This window comes from Rattus norvegicus, chromosome Y (genome assembly GCF_036323735.1).
Source record: "Rattus norvegicus strain BN/NHsdMcwi chromosome Y, GRCr8, whole genome shotgun sequence".
NCBI classification, from domain to species: domain Eukaryota; kingdom Metazoa; phylum Chordata; class Mammalia; order Rodentia; family Muridae; genus Rattus; species Rattus norvegicus.
Window position 1 is genome coordinate 58,965,293 of NC_086040.1, and position 23,206 is coordinate 58,988,498.

A 23,206-nucleotide genomic window follows, 5' to 3' on the forward strand; every position below is an offset into this window, starting at 1 on the left:
GTGCTGAGCTGGACAATCAGTGATGGATAAGAGAGTGATATATTCATGACTTAAGGGCCTAAGACAGGAGGTCCGACATCAGCTGCTGCCTTATCCCATGATGGGCCCTGGCTTCAAGAGTCTCTTGGCCATGTGACAAACAACACCCCAACCTAAGAGAGACACAGTTTCCAAGGGGTTCATTCCAGGACACGCATGGCCATTGGTCACTTTTACATTTGAATATATACAAGGGGGAGATGTTGGTTGTGATTCCCTAGAAGCCCTCCATTGTAGATGTTATTATTATGGTTACAATTAAGTATGGAAAATCCCCAGCCGGCTGCAGAAGACTAATACAAATTTGGTGGTCAAGAAAATAATAATATTGGGCTGGGGATTTAGCTCAGTGGTAGAGCGCTTACCTAGGAAGCGCAAGGCCATGGGTTCGGTCCCCAGCTCCGAAAAAAAGAACCAAAAAAAAAAAAAAAAAAGAAAATAATAATATGATAATGTTGTCCTGCTGATTAATAATATGGCAAACCTGCGAACTCTCTGACATTCTTTCAACATCAGTCCGTGACCAAACAAATCCTGTGTTTTTGCCCTGCGTAAATGTTTCTTTGTTCCCCCTCCCTCTGTTACCCCTTTTATGGAATAAATTCAGCCTTGGAGAAAAATAAATTGACGCCTTGTTCAGACTCTTATCTTGGCATCGTTCTTCGCATTCTTTGTCCCACATTCTCTTCCAGGTACCCTCAGAACCCTCACTTACACAACATTTGTAATCCTTTCTCAAAATCAACCAATAACAGATCAGTTGTCAGGAAACTAGTTTGGCACTAGAATTCACTTCCGTATTTTATATGCTCTAGCTGTGTCTCTCAGGAAAGATCTATATCCGGTACCTGGCAGCATGCATTTCATAGCTTCATCACTCATATCTAGTTTTGATTATATATATATAGATAGATAGATATAGATATAGATATAGATAGATATAGATAGATATATATATTTGGTGTCTCCTACAGCAATGAGGTTAGGTAGAAATTTAGCATGGATTCTGCGCAATTAGGTCAAGAATTTAGAATCCACAAATGACAATGGCAAATAATCTCACTCCTTTTCTTATGAACCTTTGAAGTTGAGGTTTAACTGGACCTCAAGCCATTTCTCTCACTGCCCATTCTCCTAAGTATGATGCATGGCCTGAAGAAATGATCATGGTAAAATATCCCAAATCATCAAAACTGACATTGGGAACACAGTAGGTTGATATGAGAGAACTGATACTTAATTAGAAATAGAACCACATTCTATAGTCTATGTTGTCCTTTGTTTTATTGATATCTGGTATTTTTTGGATAAAATAAGCATTTGGGAGTTTATCATTCAAAGTAGGTACACAGTATTTACACTGTTATATTCACTCTTTTGCTAAACCCACTTTGTTGACAAAATGATTGAAAAAAATGGAATTGGAAAACAGATTTTTTCATAACATATTCAGGAATATATATATATATATAGATAGATATAGATATAGATATAGATATAGATATATATAGTCCCAAATCAAGGAATATTCAATTGGAAAATGAAATATAATATTCACTCAATGTTAGGTCTGTAGGGTAAATACAGGTCTTTGGGAAACAAAGACAACCTAGTAAATTGAACTGTATTTCATAGGAATGGATCTCATAATAGAATTATGATCCAGAAGAATCTCCTCCATTCTATGTTCCTAGATGTTTTCTACTCTTGCCAAGCCCCTGAATAAATTTCTCCATTCAGACCTTGTAATCACTCTTGCAGGAATGTGAAGTATCTAGGCTTAGAGAGATGTAGTACGTACAGGTTTCCACTGTGTCACAGGAGACACACCTGCAAATCTCATCCTTTAATCTATTCAATGCAAGGAAAGCTGATCCCCAGGTAGGGAGTTCTTAGTGACATCATCTTTAGGCCCTCCAAGAAAAATGTCTTGTATCCTGGAGAGCCCTAGCTTGTTCTGTGATGTCACAAGTGTTGCTGCTACAGCAACTGCCTCTCCAATATTCCTTCCGTACCTATAGTTGTTGATAATTTGCCGCTAATTCAGAGTAAAGAGCCATTTAGGAGGGAGGACAAAGAGGATGAAGAAATCAGAGATGGGGAAAAGAAAGCTGGCCTTATGTCTTGGTATAAAAAAAGGAAGAAATACATGGATTATGGGAAATCTCAGTGAGTCCTTGGTAGGAGTTGAGTAGATTCACTTAAGACACAGACTTGAACTTAGCCCTCCATATACGGGATTCTCAGAAGAACCTGGACTTCCCTGCTTCTAATGGTTTCTGGAAGTAATGTTTATATCATTAATATCTTTATCCCAAAGGCCAGGTGTTGGGAAGGACACTGTTCTTTTCCTTAGAACTCATCGTTTTTATTCTTTTGCCCAGAAGAAAATGGTCCTAAGAAAGAAGTGAAAAACAAGTATTGTGTCCTCAACTCAGAGTAAACTACTTAATTATGTGGATACATATAGAGCAGTATGTGTCTGATACTGGTATTTAAGAGAGAGAAGTGCTCCAAATTTGGACTTCATAATCTCAATCTTTCCACTAGTATTATTCTGACTATAATTCCCTGACAGGGACCCTTTGGATTACTGAGTCAATAGGTCTGATTAGCTTCTAATTTTCTTTTCTCTTCTTTCTTTCCTTTTTTTTTATTTTTTAGCAAATTTTATACCATTTTTAATTGGGTATTTCTATATTTACATTTCAAATGTTATTTTCTTTCCCAGTTTCTTGTCCATAAGATTCCTAACTGGTCTTCTTACCCTTCTTCTATAACCCCTTAAGTCTGCCTTGATATTCCCTTGAACTAGCAGTAAAAACTAAGGAGAACCAAGGGCTTATCCTGTCACTGATGCCCAACATCGCCATACTCTGCCACATATGCAGTTGGATCCATAGGTCTGTCCATAAACAGTCTTTGAATATTGGTTCAGTACCAGAAAGCTCTGGTGAGTTGACTTTGTTGTTCTTATGGGGTTCAAAGCCCATTCAGCTCTTGTAATGCTTTCTCAACATCTACAAACAAGGGGTTTGTTTCCAGTTCTCTGATTTGCCACTAGCAATCACTTCTGTATTTGACATGCTCTGGCTGTTTCTCTAATGAAAGATCTATAACTGTTTATTGGCAGAATTCACATCTTAGCTTCATTAATCTTATCTAGTTTTGGTGACTGATATATGTCACCATATATTTGGTGGCTCCTACAACTATGAATTTTGGTGGACTATTTACATATATTCTGCGCAATTAGGTCAAGAATATATGATCCACAAATGACATTGCCAAATAGATTCCCTCCTGTTCTTATGAACCTGCTGAAGTTGAGGTTTCACTGGACCTCAAGCCATACATATCACTGCACATCCCCCTGAAACTGACATTTTGACTGAAGAAATCCTCATGTCTTGCCCTGGGAACACAGGAAGGTAGATATTAGAGAACGGATATCTAATAGAACTAGAGAACTTCATTCTATAGTCAATGTTGTCCTTTGTTTAACTGATATCTGTTAATTTTTGGATAAAATAATGATTTGAGAGTTGATCATTTGAAGTAGAAACACAATATTTCCACTGTTATATTCACTCTAAAGCTGGGTCAAGTTTGTTGCCAAATTTATTGCAAAAAATGGAATTGGAAAAATGAAATTTTTGAGTACACATGCAGGAATATATATAATGTCCCCTGTCAATGAATGTACAGTCAAAAAATGTAACACAATATTCATTCAATTAAAGGTCTGTGGGGAAAATTCTGGCACATGGGAAATTGAGAAAACCTAGGGTTTTGAATTGTATTTCACAGGTTTGGACCTGGGAATAAAATTAATCTCCAGAAGAATCTCCTTCACTCCTTGTTCCTAGATATTTTCTACCCATGCTAAGCCACTGACTAACTTTCTCCATTCAGAGCATGTGACCACTAATGAAGCAGAGAGAACTCTCTAGCTTTAGAGAGATGTAGCATGTAAAGTTTTCCATTGTGTTACAGGTGACACTCCTGGAAAGGGCACCCTTGAATCTGGTCAATGTAAGGAAGGCTATTTAGCAAGTAGGCTATGACAATTCTCAGTGACATCATCATTAGGCCCTCCATGAAAAATCTCTTGTATCCTGGAGAGCACTAGCTGCTTCTGTTTTGTCACAAGTGTTGTCTTGTCAGCAACTGTCTCTCAGATATTCCTTCCATGTAACTATGGTTTATTAATTGGCCTCTAATTCAGAGTAAAGAGCCATTTGGGAGGGAGAACAAACAGGATGAAGAGATCAGAGATGGGGAAAAGGAAGCTTGCCTTCTTTCTTGGTATAAAAGAAAAGAAGAAATATGTGGTTCTTGGGAAAAGACCCTGGGAAGATGGCTTTAGTTCTTTTGTTCTCTGGGTTAACTGAGCTCTTGGAGAAGTTGATGAACATCCTAAAGACCTTTGGAGACATGGTAAAGTTTCTGGATACCCCTTTTTAGATGTTGATGGTCCTGGGGATTTTATGGATGATTTGTAATGTTTCCAAGGAAGAGTGCTAGAGCCAGATTGATTTTCCAATGCTTTAGAAGACATGGAAGTTTTCTGCTATACTTGGGCTAAAGGCAAAAGGTCTAAATGATTTTTTTTCAATATGGACTTTCCCTCAGACCTTTGGAAATATAAAATAAAAGTTTTTGTGTTTTTGATGTCTAATTTGCACAATGACAAATCACTTTGAGCATGGAGAACACTTTCGCGAGCCCTAGAGAGGGGTGAAGAAATTCCCTGAAACCCTAGGGCAGATGGTGAACATGCCTTTTTGGTAGAAGGAGGAGTTACTTGAGCATCTGGGACAATATGGAATGTCCAGCATGCCCTTGTAAGGATTGGCAACTTTCCACAGTTCCTTCATCATTTATGGAAAATTCCAAGGCCCTTTAGACAGATGGAGAAATTGTGGGACTCACCTGAGCAGTAGTTGTAGCTTTTGGTTTCTCTTTTGCAGAAGAAGATGGCACAAGATACCTTTTGGCAGAAGGGAGAAGGTTGAAACTATCTTCCTTAGTGGAGAAATTACTCAAGACCCCATCCGAAGGATCAAATCTTAACCCTTTGTTTCTAGAAACTCGATGTCTGTGGTCCATTATGATAGAGGGAGAATGTCGTCTATCTCTCCCCAGAGTGGATATGTGAAATAAATCTACTTAGGTAGATAGGGACAGTTGTAACACATGCTGTTCAGATGCAGTAGATCCTAAGACATCCTTCTCAGATGAGGAAGGCCTTAATGTACCATGTATATGTGTAGAAATCCTGACTGTGATATCAGAATGGGGGGGTAGGTATTAGAGCTACCTCTGAAGATGTGACCTCTCATAGAGCATCATGGACAAATGTTAAAGGACTTAGAGCCTCATTAGCAGATAAGGATTTTTCTAGATATCCTTGTGTATTTGAGGAAGTTCCAGGAGAAAGTTATTCTGCTGTAGAAGTGGAAACAGACTTTCAAATAGAACTGTCAGCTTCCCTAGCCTGCTTGATAGGCAAAATGGCTTCCAAGGCCCCTTTAGGAGATAAGGTAAAATCCAGAGCCTTTTGGGTATTTGGCAGATATTCTGGGTCTTATAAAGAAGGACTGGAAACCCTCTGCACATATTTGCAAGGGTGTGGAGCATCTTCTCTATTTGGGGAAGATGGCTGATCTTGAGGCGATTAAGAAGTTCCTATATACACCAGTGAAGTTTGTGGAGGTCATATCCATTCTTTTGCACAAATGGAATCCTGAATCCCTTTCCTCAGATGTCGAGGATGTTACAGACACTGTTGTTTGTGTATCATGTTCCCCTACTCCTCGTTGACATATGGTTGGATCCATAACCTTCTCTACAGGTGGAATATGTCCTAGAACATCTTTTGTACATGTGTCGCATCCACAAGCCATTTCTAAATATGTGGCTGTGGGTAGAACTCCTTTTGTAGATGTTTCTTGTCCCACAGTCTCTTTATGAGATAGAGTACTACTCAGAGAATCATGCTCAGTTTTGGGAAATTCTAGCACCTCTGATGAATATGTGGAAAATTTTGGAGCCTCTCCTTACAGGACAGAATGACCTAGAGTCCCCTGAGGAGGTAGGGGATGTTGTATCTTATCTGCACTTTGTATATATATGGAGTCTACATGGTCATTGACTGTGTGTTGTTATAAACTTGGCTCTTTTGGGCCTGATGACAAGTCAGGAGGGTCCTTTTTGGTGGTAGAGGATATTTGAATAATTCTCTGTTGTATAGAGACATTGGAAGTACTGGGGGAGATGGTGAGGGTGCTAGATCATATTTTTTATATGCAGAAGGCACAAGACTTCCGTGGGTGGACTCAGAATTTTCTAACACATCTTGTATGGGTGTGGAACTCTCAAGAGCCCCTTCTGAAACTGGCAATCCTTCTTGATCTAATGGTGTACATGCAGAAAGTTTTGTCTCTGCTTGGGCTGTTATGTGTGTTATGAGGTTGACTTTGGGGTTTGTGACTGTATTTCCCCCCCTGGGATCATAAGTGATGATTTAATCTCATTTTTCAATAGTGGAAGACTTTGAAGCTCCTCTAGGTTTAATAGGGAAGTTCTGAAATCACCTTTGTCAGCAGAATCAGGTTTAAAACTCACTTTACCCTAAGCAGATTGCATAAGGCACTTTGGTGGATATGGGGGACATCTTTGACTGTCTTTCAGATTGGACAAAGCTCTCTGTCCTGCTTTGGCAACTGTCGATGTATTAAAGTCTCCTGTGGAGAGGGGGCATGTCTTAATCCATTTTTGGAATAAGAGTAATCACTGAGATTACCTTTAAGAGAAGTAGTTTTGCAGCCCTCTTTGTCTGATGGGGCCTATGTACCTCCCCTTGATGAGAGTGTATTGTTCAAGTCTCCAACTATTATTGTATGAGGGACTATGCATGCTTTGAACTTTAGTAAAGTTTCTTTTATGAATGTGTATGCCCTTGAATTTAGGGCATTGCTATTCAGAATTGAGAGTTTTTCCTGGTATATTTTTTCTTTAATGTGTACGAAGTGTCCTTCATTATCTTTTTTCATAGCTTTTGCTTGAAAATCTCTTTCATTTGAAATTAGAATGGATACCCCAGCTTGTTTCTTGGGAACATTTAATGGAAAATTGTTTTCCAGCGTTTCGAACTGACTAAGTATCTGTCTTTGTCATTGAATTGTGTTTATTTTTCAAGAAAAATGCTGGATGCAGTTTATATATACTATCAGTTAGTGTCTGTCTTTTTAAGGGGAATTGAGTTCATTGATGTTTAGTGATATCAGGGACAAATTATTGCTTTTTCCTATTATTTTTGTTGTTAGAATTCGAATTCTGTTTCTGCAGCTATCTTCTTTCTCTTCTTTGGTGTTTTTTTCAAAGTAGATTAATTTCTTCTTTGTCTGCTGTGTAGTTACCCTAATTGTATTGGAATTTTACATCTATTCTCTTTTGTAGGACTCTATTTGTGGAAAGAAATTATGTAAATGTCCTATTGTTGTGGTATATCTTGGTTTCTCCATCTACGGTAGTTGATAGTTTTTATAGTAACCTGGGCTGGCGTTTATGTTCTTTTAGGTTCTGTGTGATATATGCCTAGGATTTTCTAGCTTCCATAGTCTCTTTTGAGAAGTCTGGTTTAATTCTGATGGGTCTGATTTTTTATATTACTCAACCTTTTTCCCTTACTGCTTTTAATATATTTTCTTTGTTTTGTGCATTTTATGTTTTGACTATTGTGTGATGGGTGAAATTTCTTTTCTGGTCTAATCTATTTGGAATTCTGTATGCTTTTTTATGTTTAAGGATGTCTCTCTCTTTAGGTTAGGGAAGTTTGCTTCTGTAATTTTTTGATGATATTTACTGGACCTTTATGTTGGGAGTCTTCACAGTCTTCTATAACTATTATCCTTAGGTTTTATCTTCTCGTTATGTCTTGGATTTCCCGGATGTATTGGGTAGGAGCTTTTTCTGTTTTGTATTTTTTGACAGTTGTGTCAATGTTTTCTATGCTTTCTTCTGCCCCTGAGATTCTTTACTAACTCTTTTATTCTGTTGGTTGGTGGTTGCATTTATGACTCCTACTCTCTTTCTCTTTCCCAGGTATTCTATATCCCTAATGTCTTTCTTTGGGTTTACTTTGTTGTTTCTGTTTCCATTTTTACTTCCTGATGGTTTTGTTGAATTCCTTTACCAGTTTAGGTGTACTGTAATTCTTTAAGGATTTTTGTGTTTGCTCTTAAAGGGCATCTACCTCTTTACCTGTGTTGTACTGTATTCTTTTTTTCTTTAGTCCATCTTTATTAAATCGGTTATTTCTTATTCACGTTTCAATTGTTATTACCTTTCTGGTTCTCCAAGCAAACAACTCCCTAACCCCTCCTTTCCCCATCTGCCTCCCCTTACTGGCCTCCCCACAACAATCCCATTCACTGGGGTTCAGTCTTGACGGACCAAGGGCTTCCCCATCCACTAGTGCACTTACTAGGCTATTCACTGATTCCTAAGAAGTTGGAGTCAAGGGTCAGTCCATGTATATAGTCTTTGGGTAGTGGCTTAGTCCCTGGAAGCTCTGGTTGCTTGGCATTTTTTTTCATATGAGGTCTCAAGCCCTTCAAATTCTTCCAGTCCTTTCCCTGATTCTTTCAACAGAGGTCCCATTCTCAGTTTAGTGGTTTGCTGCTGGCATTCACATATGAATTTGCTATATTCTGGCTGTGTCTCTCAGGAGAGATCTACATCCGTTTCCTATCAGCCTGCACTTCTTTGCTTCATCCATCTTATCTAGTTTGGTGGCTGTATATGTATGTGCCACATGTGTGGCAGGTTCTGAATGAGTGTTCTTTCTGAATCTTTTCTAAACGTTGCCTCCCTATTTCCTCCCAAGGATATTCTTGTTCCCTTTCTAAAGAAGGAGTGAAGCATTTGCATTTTGGTCATTTTTCTTGAGTTTCACGAGTTCTGTGAATCTAGGTTATTTAGAGCATTTGGCCTAATATTCACTTGTCAATGAATATATACCATGTGTGTTTTTCTGTGATTGGGTTACCTCACTCAGCATGATGTTTTACATTTCCATCCATTTTTCTATGAATTTCATAAACCCATTGTTTTTGACAGCTGAATAGTATTCCATTGTGTAGATGTACCACATATTCTGTATCCATTCTTCTGTTGAAGAGCATCTGGTTTCTTTCCAGCTTCTGGCTATTATATACTTATAAGTTAATATAAGGCTTTTATGACTTTAGTGAAGAACGTGTTTTTTTTTTTTTTATGTTGGAGCATCTTTTGGGTATATACTCATGTGACATATAGCTGAGTCCTCAGGTATTGCAATGTCCAATTTTCTGAGGAACTTCCAGACTGATTTCCAGGATGTACAAGTATGCAATCCCACCAGAAATTGAGGAGTATTCCTCTTTCTCCTCATCCTCACCAGCATTTGAGGTCACCTGCATTTTTTATCTCAGCCATTCTGAATGGTGAGTTGGAATCTCAGGGTTCTATTTGATAGGCAATTCCCTTATAACTAAAAATGTTGAACATTTCTTTAGGTCCTACACAGGCATATGGCATGCCTCAGCTATGAATTCTTTGTTTAGCTCTGAACTCCATTTTTAATAGGGTTGTTTGTCTCCCCGCAGTCTAACTTCTTGAGTTCTTTGAATATTTTGTATATAAACGCTCTATCATTTGCAGGCTTGGTAAGGATTTTTCTCAATCAGTTGGTTGTCGGTTTGTCCTAACAAAAGTGTCATTTGCCTTACAGCTTTGTAGTTTTATTAGATCCCATTTGTTGATTCTTGATCTAAGAGCATAAGCCATTGGTGTTTTGCTCAGGAACTTTTCTCCAGTGCCCATGTGTTTGAGATTTTTCCCCACTTTTTATTCATTAGTTTGAGTGTATCTGATTTGATGTGGAGGTCCTTGATACACCTGCTCTTAAGCTTTGTACAGGGTGATAAGCATTGATTGATGTGCATTCTTCTACATGTTGACCTCCAGTTGAACAAGCATTATATGCTATAAATGCTTTTCTTTTTTCCCCCATAGAATGGTTTTGGCTCCTTTGTTAAATATCAAGTGATCATAGGTGTGTGGGTTCATTTCAGGGACTTAAGTTCTATTTCGCTGATCTCCCTGCCTGTCTCTGTACCAAAACCATGCATTTTTTTATCACTATTGCTCTATAATTCTGCTTAAGTTCAGGGATTGTAATTTCCGAGAAGTCCTTTAATTGTGAGGATAGTTTTAGTCATCCGAGGTTTTATCTTATTACAGATGAATTTGTAAATTATTCTTTCTAACTCTATGAAGACTTGGGTTGGAATTTTGATTGAGATTGAATTAAATCTGTAGATCACTTTTGGTAAAATGACCATTTTTGCTATATTAATCCTGCCAACCCATGGGAATATGACATCTTTCCATCTTCAGAAATCGTCTTAAATTTCTTCCTTCAGAATCTTAAAGTTCTTATCATACAGATCTTTCACTTCCTTGGTTAAATTCACACTGAGGTATTTTATATTATATGGGACTATTATGAAGGGTGTCTTTTCGCTAATCTCTTTCTTGGCTTGTTTGTCTTTTCTGTAGATGAAGACTACTGATTTGAGTTAATTTTATACACAGCCATTTTTCTGAAGGTGTTTATCAGGTTTAGGAGTTCTCCACTGGAAATTTTGGGATCACTGAAATATACTATCATATCATCTGTAAATAGTGATATTTTGACTTCCTTTTGCCTTTCTGTATCCCCTAGATCTTTTTTTGTCTGGCTATTCTGGCTAGAATTTTGAGAACTATATTGAACAAGAAGGGAGAGATTGGGCAGCCTTGTCTAGTCCCTGATTTTATTGGCAATGCTTCAAGTTTCTCTCCGTTTCGTTTAATATTTGCTACTGGTTTGCTGTAAATGGCTTTTACTATGTTTACATACATGCCTTGAATTCCTTTTTTTTCCAGGACTTTTATCATGAAGTGGTGTTGAATTTTGTCAAACACTTTCTAAGCATCTAATGAAATGATTATGTGGTTTTGTTCTTTCAGTTTCTTTATATAATGGATCACATTGATGGTTTTCCTTGTATTAAACCACCCATGAATGCCTTGGATGAAGTCTACTTGATTATGAAGATTATTTTGATGTATTCTCTGATTCGGGTTGCCAGTATTTTATTGATTATTTTGTGTCGATATTAATAAGGGAAATTGTTCTTAAGTTCTCTTTCTATGTTGGGTCTTTGTGTGGGTTAAGCATAAGAGTAATTGTGACTTCATAGAAGGAATTCAATAGTGCTCCATCTGTTTCAATTTTGGGGTATAATTTTGATAGTATTGGTATGAGGTCTTCTATGAAGGTCGGATAGAATTCTGCACTAAATCGGTCTGTATCTGGGCTTTTTGTGGTTGGGAGAACTTTAATGACTCCTTTTACTTCATCATGAGTTATGGGGTTATTTAAATGGTTTATCTATTCCTGATTTAATATTGGTACCTGGTATCTGGAAATTGTAAATTGTAAATGGAAATTGTCCATTTTCTACAGATATTCAAGTCTTGATGAATATAGACTTTTGTTGTAGGATGTGATGATTTTTTGAATTTCCTCTTATTCTTTAGTTATATCTCCCTTTTCATTTCTGTTTTATAAATGTTTACACACTCTCTGTGTACTCTCATTAGTCTGGCTAAGGGTTTATCTATCTTGTTGATTTTCTCAAAGAACCTAACTTTGGTTCTGTTGACTCTTTCTTTGGTCCTTTTTGTTTCTACTTGGTTGATTTCAGCTCTGTGTTTGATATTTTTCTGCCTTCTACTCCTCCTGGGTGTATTTGCTTCTTTTTGTTCTAGAGCTTTTAGGTGTGCTGTCAAGCTGCTGACATATGCTCTTTCCTGTTTCTTTCTGCAGGCACTCAGAGCTATGAATTTTCCTCTTAGCAAAGATTTCATTGTGTCCCATAAGTCTGGGTATGTTTTAACTTCATTTTCATTAAATTCTAAGTAGTCTTTAATTTCTTTCTTTATTTCTTCCTTGACCAGGTTATTATTGTGTGGAGCATTGTTCAACTTCCATGAATATATGTGCGTTCTTCCCTTATTGTTATTGAAGGCCAGCTTTAGCCCTTGGTGGTCTGATAGGACACATGGGATTATTTCTATCTTTCTGTATCTGTTGAGGCCTGTTTCATAACCATTTATATGGTCCATTTTGGAGAAAGTACCATGAGGAGCTGAGAAGAATGTATATCCTTTTGCTGTAGGATAGAATCTTCTATAAATATCTGTTCAGTCCATTTGAATCATGACCTCTCTTAGTCTGTCTATGTCTCGGTTTAATTTCTGTTTCCATGTCCTGTCCATTGATGAGAGTGGGGTATTGAAATCTCCTAGTATTATTGTGTGAGGTGCAATGTGTATTTTAAGCTTTAGTAAGGTTTCTTTTATGTATGCAGGTGCCCTTGTTTTTGGAGCATAGATATATAGTATTGAGTGTTCATCTTGGTGGATTTTTCATTTGATAAATATGAGGTGTCCTTCCTTATCTTTTTAGATGACTTTTAGTTGAAAATTAATTTTATTCGATATTAGAATGGCTACTGCAGCTTGCTTCTTCTGACAATTAGCTTGGAAAGTTGTTTTCCAGCCTTTCACTCTGAGGTAGTATCTGTCTTTGCCCTCTGAGGTGTGTTTTCTGTAGGCAGCAGGATGCAGGGTCCTCATTGCATATCCATTTTCTTAATCTATGTCTTCTTATTGTGGAGTAGAGACAATTGAGGATGAGAGATATTAAGAAATAGTGATTATTGCTTCTGTTATATTCATCTTTGGATGTGAGGTTATGTTTGTATGCTTTCCTTCTCTTTGTTGAGTTGCCAAAACGATTAGTTTCTTGCTTTTCCTAGTTTTTAGCTTGCCTCCTTATGTTGTGCTTTACCATTTATTATCTTTTGTAGGGCTGGATTTGTAGAAAGATATTGTGTAAATTTGTTTTTGTCACGGAATATCTTTGTTTCCCCATGTACATTAATTGAGAGTTTTGGATCATACAGTAACATGGGCTGGCATTTGTGTTCATTAGGGTCTGTAATACATCTGTATCTGATCTTCTGGCTTTCATAGTCTGTGGTGAGAAGTCTGGTGTTATTCTGAAAGGTTTGCCTTTATATGTACGTCTCTGTCTTCCAGAGGCACTTTAAGTATATGTCTGTATACACTGAGATACACATGCATACAATTAGAACTAAAAATAAAATAGTTTTTAAAGAGCATCCACTTCACTAGGCGGTAGTTATACATGCATTTAATCACAGTACTTATGAGGCAGAAGGAGGAGGATCACTGGCAGTTTGAGGCCAGCCTGGTTAATAGAGTAAGTTCCGCAACAAACAATGATGCACAGATAAACTCTGTCTTAAAAAAATTAAAAACAGTTCTGGAGAGATGGCTCAGTGGTTAAGAACACTGACTGCTCTTCCGGAGGTCCTGAGTTCAAATCACAGCAACCACATAGTGGCTCACAACCATTTGTAATGATATCTGATGCCCTATATATCAAGAATGAAAAATAAATCTTAAAAAAAATAAAACTAAAAACAAAGAAACAAAAAGTACACATAGTAATATTTTGTTACCTCCATAGTACAGGAAATAGACTGTATTAAACATAATTCAAAAGGTAGTCACCCATTTTTGTTTCTTCCTTATAAACTTGAAACACCCCCCCCCCATGCGTCTTAACTCAGAGCTGCAACAGGCTTGAATGAGCAGAGGCACGAACAGATACCTAGGGCTGAGTTACCATTAAAACTAACAGATCATAAAAGAAAAGGAATACAGAACAGACTAGGAGTAGCGGATATGACTCACAGGCCACCTGGCAGGAAGGGATAATCCCCTAGCCTCGGACATTCAGGACGTCCCAGTCTGCACGTACTCTCTTACCACGTTACAACCTCATTTAAATATGACTCAAACCTGCCAAAGTGTGTAGCTATACATTATTATTTCATCATGTGAAATAGCCAATCATATGTGAACATGTCTATGTGCCTCGTTTAAATCCACCAATCCCCGTAACTATGCATCTGCTTCTGTACGCCTGGTTCTGCTTCCCCAAACCCTATAAAAGCCACATACTGGAGCTGCTGGGTGTGCACATCCTCTGAAGAAACTGTGTGCCCGCTGGTTCCTGTGTTTTCCAATAAACCCTCTTGCTGATTGCATCCGGAGGTCTCGGCTCGGTCATCGGGCGCTTGGGTCTCCTCCTGAGGGAAAGGTCCTCTCCGGAGGTCTTTCAAAGTTTGACTATTAATATACATGATCAGTTTGATCATGATCAACTTGGACCTATCTTTGAGGATTTCCCCAGAAGTCTAGCTGAAAAAGGAAAACCTACCATGATTGTTGGCATGGAGTACGCAGATAGGCTGAACTGAAAAGAGAGGAAGATAAAGCCAGAGGAGTGGCCATATTCATTTCTTTCTCCTTGACTGTGAAATCTACATGCTGCACTCATTTAAACTCCTGCCACCATGTTCCACCAGGATGAGTCAAAGGAAGTTCTCTTCTTTTTACTTTCTTCTTGTCAGGAATTTTGTTCCTACCAAAGAAACCACATGAAAAACATATACATATTATGTATACACACATATGTATGTATGTATGTATGTATGTATGTATGTATATAAGTGTATATATATATATATATATATCCTTCCATTCATTCATTTCTACATTCACTTTTTTGCTTGACAACTGACTACATTCAGTTGCTGAATTACTCATTCTTCAAGTTTACATTGGGTGGTAGATTTTCTGCTTTCTGAAATAAAACAAAACTATGAAGTGGAAACTTTACAGTTCTTTGAAAATTCTTTTGGATGGTGTTTTACTGTTTTGCAGAGATCATCATTCAATTCGCAGAAATGGCATGGTGGCTCACAACCATCTGCATTTGTCTGATAACTTTTTCTGTTTTGTCTGAAGACAGTGACAGTCTAATTGTAGACATTAAATAAAAATAAATAAATTAATTAATTAATTAATAAGGCAAACTCCAAATAAAGGTAGCCGACATTATTTACTGGTCATTTTTAAAGTATTGAAAATGTTCATGGTTTTGCTGCAATGTTACTTAACAACCCATGTAAAAATTTTTGAGACCAAAGAGATGGCTGAGAAGCCAAGGGCACTGGCGTCTCTCTCAGAGGACTGTGGTGTGCTCCATTGCCAGAACCCACATGGTGATTCACAACTGTCTTTAACTTTAGTACCGGGATTACCCAATGCTTTCTTTTAGTTTCTGTGGTTACCACGCAATAATGTGGTGTAGAGACATGGAAACAAGCAAAAACACCTTTATACTTAAAACAAAAAATAAAAAAGGATCATGAAAATATTACCTTTTTATGTTTTCAGCATTTTAGCACTTCACCACAGTTTTAAATGCTGTATTTAATGGCTTAAAAATAAAAATGTGGATCAGAGATTGGCCACTAAGAGAATACAGAGCTCTCAGGAATGTTAAATAAACGGAATACAAACCCAGAGGCCTAAGAGAATTTTGAGAGAGTCTGTACTGTTATTTACTATCTTCCTTTCACATTTCCTATATCTTTAATAGGGTACAGATGTGGGAACTATGCATTACATTTCCTAGGTGAGTAGCAAATCAAGAGTGTCCCCGCGAGCAGGGACCAAGTTATTCAGGTTCCCAAAGGGTTGCTACCCTTATTCCAAGTAAGGGGGTGTATACTGGGGCCGCTTGAAACTAGCCAAAGACACTTTTCATCAACAAAACAAGAAAATTTGATTAAATCATTTTTCTTAACTCTTTCCTCTCTCCCTGAGTTAGCACTTGATCTCTCCTATGAATCAAGCCTCCTTAGACAATACCTTCCCCATGGTGATGGGATGACACTTATTCAACCAGTCTTACTTCCCTCTCCAGCGATGCACGAGAGATGCACCCTGAAGAGTCCTCAATCTCTCCGAGGATCTCCAGTCTCCAGTGTCCTGTAGTTGGCCGTACTTCAGGGTCCCTGTTCAGGTGCCACTTGTCCCCGCCAGCGGGGACCCAGTTATTCAGGGTCCCAATGGGGTGCTACACTTGGGCCTAAATGGGGGGGGCAAGAGAAGAATAAGACGAAGCAAAAGTTCTGTGGTCAGTGTCTCATTCATTGAGAGAAATGTACAGCATTTAAAGCTGTGAGGCAGGAATAGAAGTGGGAATTGAAGCTTAGGGTTGGGGAGTTTGGGAAGTGCCCAAGGATATAAGGTGAATCTCTACACTGCAAGATATCCTCCTATAACAAAGAAGCAACAACTTTTGGGAACATGTTCTTTGAAAAGGTCGAACCCTTCTCAGGAATCTGCTCTCTGACGTCCGGTGTTTTGCTCAGGCTGAAATATCCTGTCATTGCTCCCAGGGTCTTCCTGGGAGAGGCTCTTAGAGGAGTATGTGTGGCCAAGAGTCACGTAGCCCCTTTGAGCTAAACAGTCACAAAGCTGTCCAGGCCCAAATCCAATATTGCTCACTATAAGAGTATGCATATGACTAATTTCTAGCCAGCAACATATGACCAGAGACCACAGTCAAAATGTGTGCCGTTTTTCTTCTTTATGTTTACCCTCCCTAGTACTGAAGATCAAATTCCTATATACTTAAATATAGTTTCTTTATTCAATATCAGGAATGTATGTGTAAAGTTACAATACCTGGTGTTGGGAATTGTTTTATTTTGGCTCCCAAAATGCCACACTTCCAGACATTAGAGTCCCTGAGAGCTACAACTGATAATAAAGAGTTGCCATAGCCAATAGCTGGGCAGAAAGTCAGAAAGCCAGGTCAAGGGATTGAGAGAGAGTGGAGGATGAAGAAAATGACCATGATCCAGTGTTAGAAGGATCAGAGTTAAGATCTACAGGAGAGAAAGCAGCCAACAATGTAGGTGAAAAAGAATAGAACCCTACTGGAGAGTGGGGTGTTTCCCAGAAGGTAACAGGGCACCAAAGATATAAGATAGATTTAAAAGGTGTTAAACCTGGCATGCTGGGTAGATGGGAGATGGTAGTGAGAGAAAGAGTTTTTAATTAGCCCAAAACTCAGCATAGGACTTGTCTCTGTAAGACAGATTGTTAAAAATACAAGAGAACTACTTTGCTTATCACCCAGTGTGAGCAACTGTTCTTTGTTCTGCCCCTGTGATGTTTACTTAAGCCCCTACTTGTGCTTTCCACCCATCCTGTCCTACAGAGAGCATTCCAGGATACAGGCAGCCCAAACCTAACCAGAGATGTTTCAAATACATATGCTTCATCAATTCTGACAAACTTTTAAAAATAATGAGGACCTGAAGACCCGACCCTTCTCCTGATTTAGTAGCTCTGTTCCAAGAACCAGGGGGCCATAAAAACTTTTGACGTCCCCTTATCTCCTGGAGCCATAAAACAATCCTGTAATTTGCAGTACATTCTCCTTCGACATCTCCCCATCCCTTGGGGGTCACAGCCTCTGCCTTTAAATACTCTTTCTCCCAGCCTTTCGGGGTCGACACCCCTGTCTCCGGCGTGGGATATGTGTCGGCCAGGAGATCTCCATAATAGATCTCCATAATAAACCTCATCTTTGCTTATTACATCCAAAATGGTCTCTCTGTGTCTGGGGTCCGCGGTTTCCCAAGATTTGAGTAAAGGTCTCTCTGCATGGGATCGTTCAGTAGCTGTCAGGAAGATTAGAAATGTCCAGACATTGAGTGTGTGTGTGTGTGTATGTGTGTATGTGTGTGTGTGTGTGTGTGTGTGTCTGTCTGTCTGTCTGTCTGTCTGTCTCTCTGTCTGTCTTTCATTCTCGAAACTAGAGAACTCTTGGGCAGGTGCCATGCCTGTACTACAGAGCCAAAGATGTTTAATTGATTCACTACAGTCTCGTACATTGAGGTCCCAAGTGAGGGTCGCATTAACCTGAACACAATGCTTACACAGCCCACTCAACCAATGTACAGTTTATTCAGTTTCAACATCTTCTAAAGAAAAAGCAGGATAAAAGTTTCCCACTGTTTCTAGTTGTCACCAGAAGCTATTTCTCTAGCAATAGCACATCTTGTATCAAGGTGACCCGAACCTCCTTGCAGACTGAGAAATCTGTCAGCAGTCCAACTCTTAGTTGTATTAGAGGTGCTGCTGTCTATTTAACCTATAAACAAAGTTACATTCTCATGAGAAAATGACCCTGAAGTCCATGTCCTCAGGTTTACAGCTGATTTGGCAGACAGAGCACCAGGATCCTCTGCTTGAGGAAGTTGCCTCCTCTGTATCTCAGTGTAGTGAGGATAATTTTACCATCTTAGGGTGCACTGCAAAGGCAAGCTAGGAGCAGCCGCCTCATGACATATCTCTAAATTAAAGAAAAATAGTGTCAACCCTAATCCCTAGAGAATGGCTAAGCAGACAGAGGGACCTTTGGCGCTGAATAGCCAGAGAAATGCTGCCCTCTGTGGATTAGCTGCCTACTTTTGGGCTCTCACAGGCAAGGGAAACGTCTTAATATTTACAGAAGATCCAGTCTTTTCCAATAGCTTGGTCTGTGCCCCAATTAACTTAGGAACACTTAGTAATTAAGTATTAGCAATTTGTTCCACATTTCAGCTACATAATTCACAATGCCTAAAATGGGAAAAATGAAAGGAAGTAAATTCTTAGTTATCTCAGATGTAAGAGTCAGGGACTTTAGAGAATTATACAACCTTTGTTGTGTAACTGAACCTTCAATAAGTTCCTCTTAAACCTTGAGTGTGACCAAGCAAGATTGATCCAGAAAGCAGCATTCTGGTTCACTTTTATACTAGACTTAAGGACAATCAAACACAATAAACACAACAAATACAGAAATTTTCTTTTGTCCTCTCTTGCTCACATGGAAAGTCATGGAGACAGAAACTCAGATGGTAAACTTCAGTCCAGACAAAGTAAGCCAATTAAAATAAGAACAATAATAAAGAAATCTGGTTCGGTGGCACAAACCTTTGCTGGGCAGACAGAGACACCATGTCCTCACTAGCCAGCCAGCCAGCCGAGCTTACCTGTCCTATTCCAAGTCAATGAAAACTCCTGTTTTATAAAAATGGTGGATGACACCTGAAGAGTAACACCTAAAGTTGTCCTAAGGCCTCCACACATGCAAGCTCACATATGCAGACCCACAGGACCAAATTAGCCTATAAAAGGTTTTCATGAGCCTGGAGGATAGCTCAATGGGTAAAGGTTCTTGTGTGGCAAAGCCTGATGTAATCAGTTCAATACCTGGGACATACATGGGAACCTGACTCGTACCAGAAGCCCCTGACCTCCATGCTTTGGGGTTTCTCTGCTGCTCTGTATTGTAATGCTAACTGCAGTCCTGCAAGGCCTGCTTGTCCCAGAGACAAGAGAGTTCACATGGAAGCTCAGGTGATACTATGTAAACTTGTGTCTCCCCAACTTATTTCTGATAGGTGAATGAAGAGGCCAACAGTCGACAGCTGGGCAGAAGACACCCATGCAGGGTTTAGCATCCCAGGACTTCTGGAATCAGAGAAGAACCACGAGTGGCAAAGTATGTGAAGGGAGGTGGGTTGCCTAATTGGAGTTAAGTGCAACCCAGATGAAACACAGCAAATTATATAGTGAGAACATTAGCTAGAAAACAGATATAACAGCCAGAGGATCCATATCTGCCAAGCTCCTGTGCTGATTAAGGCTTAATTTAAACATAAAGCTTGTGGATGTCTTTTATCTGGGAACTAAGTGGTCAGAGACAGGGGAGAAACCCTGTGTTTGGATTAAGTAATTTCTACAACATCTATACACACAACTCCTGTCACCCTACACATACAAATAATAAATGTAATATTTAAAAGGGGGATAAGGAACTTGTCATCAACCATGAGTATCCAAGTTCTATCACTAAAACCCATGTGGTAGGAGGACGACCAACTCACTCCTTCTCCTCTGACGTCCATATATGCACACTAACACATATAGACATATGCACACAGTACGATAATGCATTAATTAACAGATTAATGAATTAATTAATTAAATGTTTTCAAATCATCTGTTCTTGGCCCCCACTAACTTCTGTCTTGCGTTTACACAGCTCACTTCCCCATATCTGCCGCTCCTTCTCTCATGCCTGTCATGCTTGCATGTGTGTTTCCCCTCCCTTAGTGTCCATGTGTAAATCTATGTTCGCCTCTTTATAAAACAGCTCTCATGACTAGACAGATGGTTCCCAGTTTAAAAGAATTTGCTGGGGCTGGGGATTTAGCTCAGTGCTAGAGCGCTTACCTAGGAAGCGCAAGGCCCTGGGTTCGGTCCCCAGCTCCGAAAAAAAAAAGAACCAAAAAAAAAAAAAAAAGAATTTGCTGTGCCATCATAAGGCCTGGAGTCCAAATCCCAGCATCCTGCAATCACCAGTCACTGCAGCTGCCAGGAATCAGACAACATCCTCTTAAGCAGAAATAATGTAATACTGCCAGTAATTTGAAGAACATGCATTTACAAATAAATGGCATAAATGCAAAATTTGTCTGTTTAAAATGAAGCTCACAAGAGTTAGGACCTGGGTCATTAATCAAAGGGAAATAAAGATTCTGGTTCCTTTTATACCATGTGAGACAATCAAGTATTCTTATCTCTGCAAACCTGTTCCTTCTCATTTGCCAAATTTAAATAGTGCTTTGGGATGTTAAATGGGAAACCATTTAGCAAAGAGTCCAGTAGCATAGTCCAAACACAGTAATTTACCAACTATTATTAAATTTTGGAACAAATGTTAAAAAAGAAGTAGTGTTTCACATTCATTTTTTTTTTCGGTTCTTTTTTTCGGACCTGGGGCCTTGCGCTTCCTAGGTTCACATTCATTTTTAAGTGTTGGGCACAAGGCTTTCAATCCGATGACTTAATGTAGAGACTGAGATATAAAAGGAATTACAAAACAAAATTTGCCGAGGGCAAATGCTAAGTAAAAATACACTCCAACTTGAGTACCAGAATATAACATTTAGGAAAACTCCTAGTACAAAATGGGAGAAAACATCACACTAAAGATAATAAGATACCTCTCATTCCTGAACAATTCCTGAGTTCTTCTTGGGTTTTCCTGTCTGAATAAAGGAAGCCCCGGTAAGTTCTCTAATCACCACAATTGCATTTCCAGTAGAACATCAAAGCAACACCTAGGGAGGGAAAGGCATCTGTAGCTTTTCTTTCAACAACTCATTTTATTTCATTCTAGACTTACGAGATACTACTTAGAAAGTCAAAAAAATTTTGCCAAGGAACAAAATTCACTCAAAAAAAATGAATTCTATTTTATCTTTTGACAACAATAAAAAAATTTCAGAGAACAAGAAATGGTAACAAATCTTTAAACCAAGCACCCTGGAGACAGAGGTAAGTTGGCCGATCACTTGACTGTAAAACCAGGCTGATCTATAGGCTACTCAGGAAAAGTTCTTGCATCACTGAAAAATCCAGCCTCCAGCAAAAGGGTAGGAGGCAGGAGAGAGGAGAGGGAGGGAGGGAGGGAGAGGAAGAGGAAGACGGAGAGAGAGAGGGAGAGAAGAACCAATTTTATTAAAAGGTTTGGATTATTTGTTTATATGTTTCTTTGCCTGGGGACTGCAGTGCAGAGAATTTTCTAGCAAAAAAAGCAAGCAGAATTTATTTATGGAGTTTGCAGGCACATTCCCACAGCAGTAGCTATCCGCTTCACTGCTAAACTCTGTATAGCATAGAAGGATTGGATATGAATCTCCTCCAGTTTTCTTTCAAGCTGTAAACTGGAGGCAAGTACCATTTCATCACTTGTGGTTCGGGGAATGAGAAAGACACGCAGGCTCTGATGAACTTTCCACTGTGTTTACTTTCTAAATGCTTATATACCCTTTCTGTTTTCATGTTCCCCTTATAACAAAAGCTTCTGTGACACTATTTCTATGTAATTGTCTCTATCTCTTCACTACATGAGTACATGGTGCCCAGACTCTGCTGACTTCAATAGATAACAGAGAAAATTCGAGACTCACATCCACACCCCCTCTGCCATTATGTTACTAGTCTTCACCCCAACTCAGTAGTGCACTATGAGAGGATTCTCACAGAGGTGTGTGGACAATCTAGTTTCTGATGGACAAGCTCTGTCCACATCACTTCCTCAATGACAACCCCTCAAACCCTAGTATATGCATCCTAATTATGTGAAACAGCCGGTATGAACCCCCTGACCATTGCTTAGGGCAAATATTTAGGCAGGGCATCCCCTGATCTCAAGTGCATGGAAATTTGTCTACAGTACAGGTGGCTTTGGGTCTCTGTGAGTAATCCCTACTTAAAGGTGGACTTGTCACAAGAAAGAGACCAGAGCTGCATCTTACAATCCTTAGAACTTCATATCTTATCAATTACACTCTGGGTTGCGTGGTTTCAGTTGCCACATATTCAAGTTACCATTTTTGTTTGTTTGCTTGCTTGTTTCTAGTATGGACAGAGAGAGGTAGCAGTTATACTGTGTTCTGTGTTTCAGATGTATGACTGTATGGTTGATTCTCTGTCTCTACTTCTGCAGTTACACCATCAGGTTGGCTTAGTACATTGAAATCTTCATTTTGTGGTTCAAAAATGACTTCTTCCCAATTCTAATTGTAGCATCAGAATCTCAGTACAAGTTTAGTTTATGCATAGTGTAGAATTTAACAGAAAACATATTGTTACCCTCAGTTTTAGAATTGAGACATAAAGCTTTGCTAATTTTCAGTTCCTGTTCTTGAGGCCATTGTGTTTGGGGAACATCATGTAACTACTAATTGCATGTCAACTTGGTCAGGCATGGGATGCCCAGGAGCTGACCAAACATTATATCTGAAGGTATCTGGAAGAGTGTCCTAAATCGCTTAGCATCCACACTGGTGGACAAACTGAAGCACATAACTGATCCTTTATGTGTGTGTGTGTGTGTGTGTGTGTGTGTGTGTGTGTGTGATTGTCATTTTAACAGATCCTCAATAAGGTTCAGGATCAAAACGAGAACCAAGGAAAGTGACTGATGGTGCTGGAGAATAGGAAACATCCAATAGCCAGCAACATAGAAACTTCCCAGGACTCTGTGGACTGT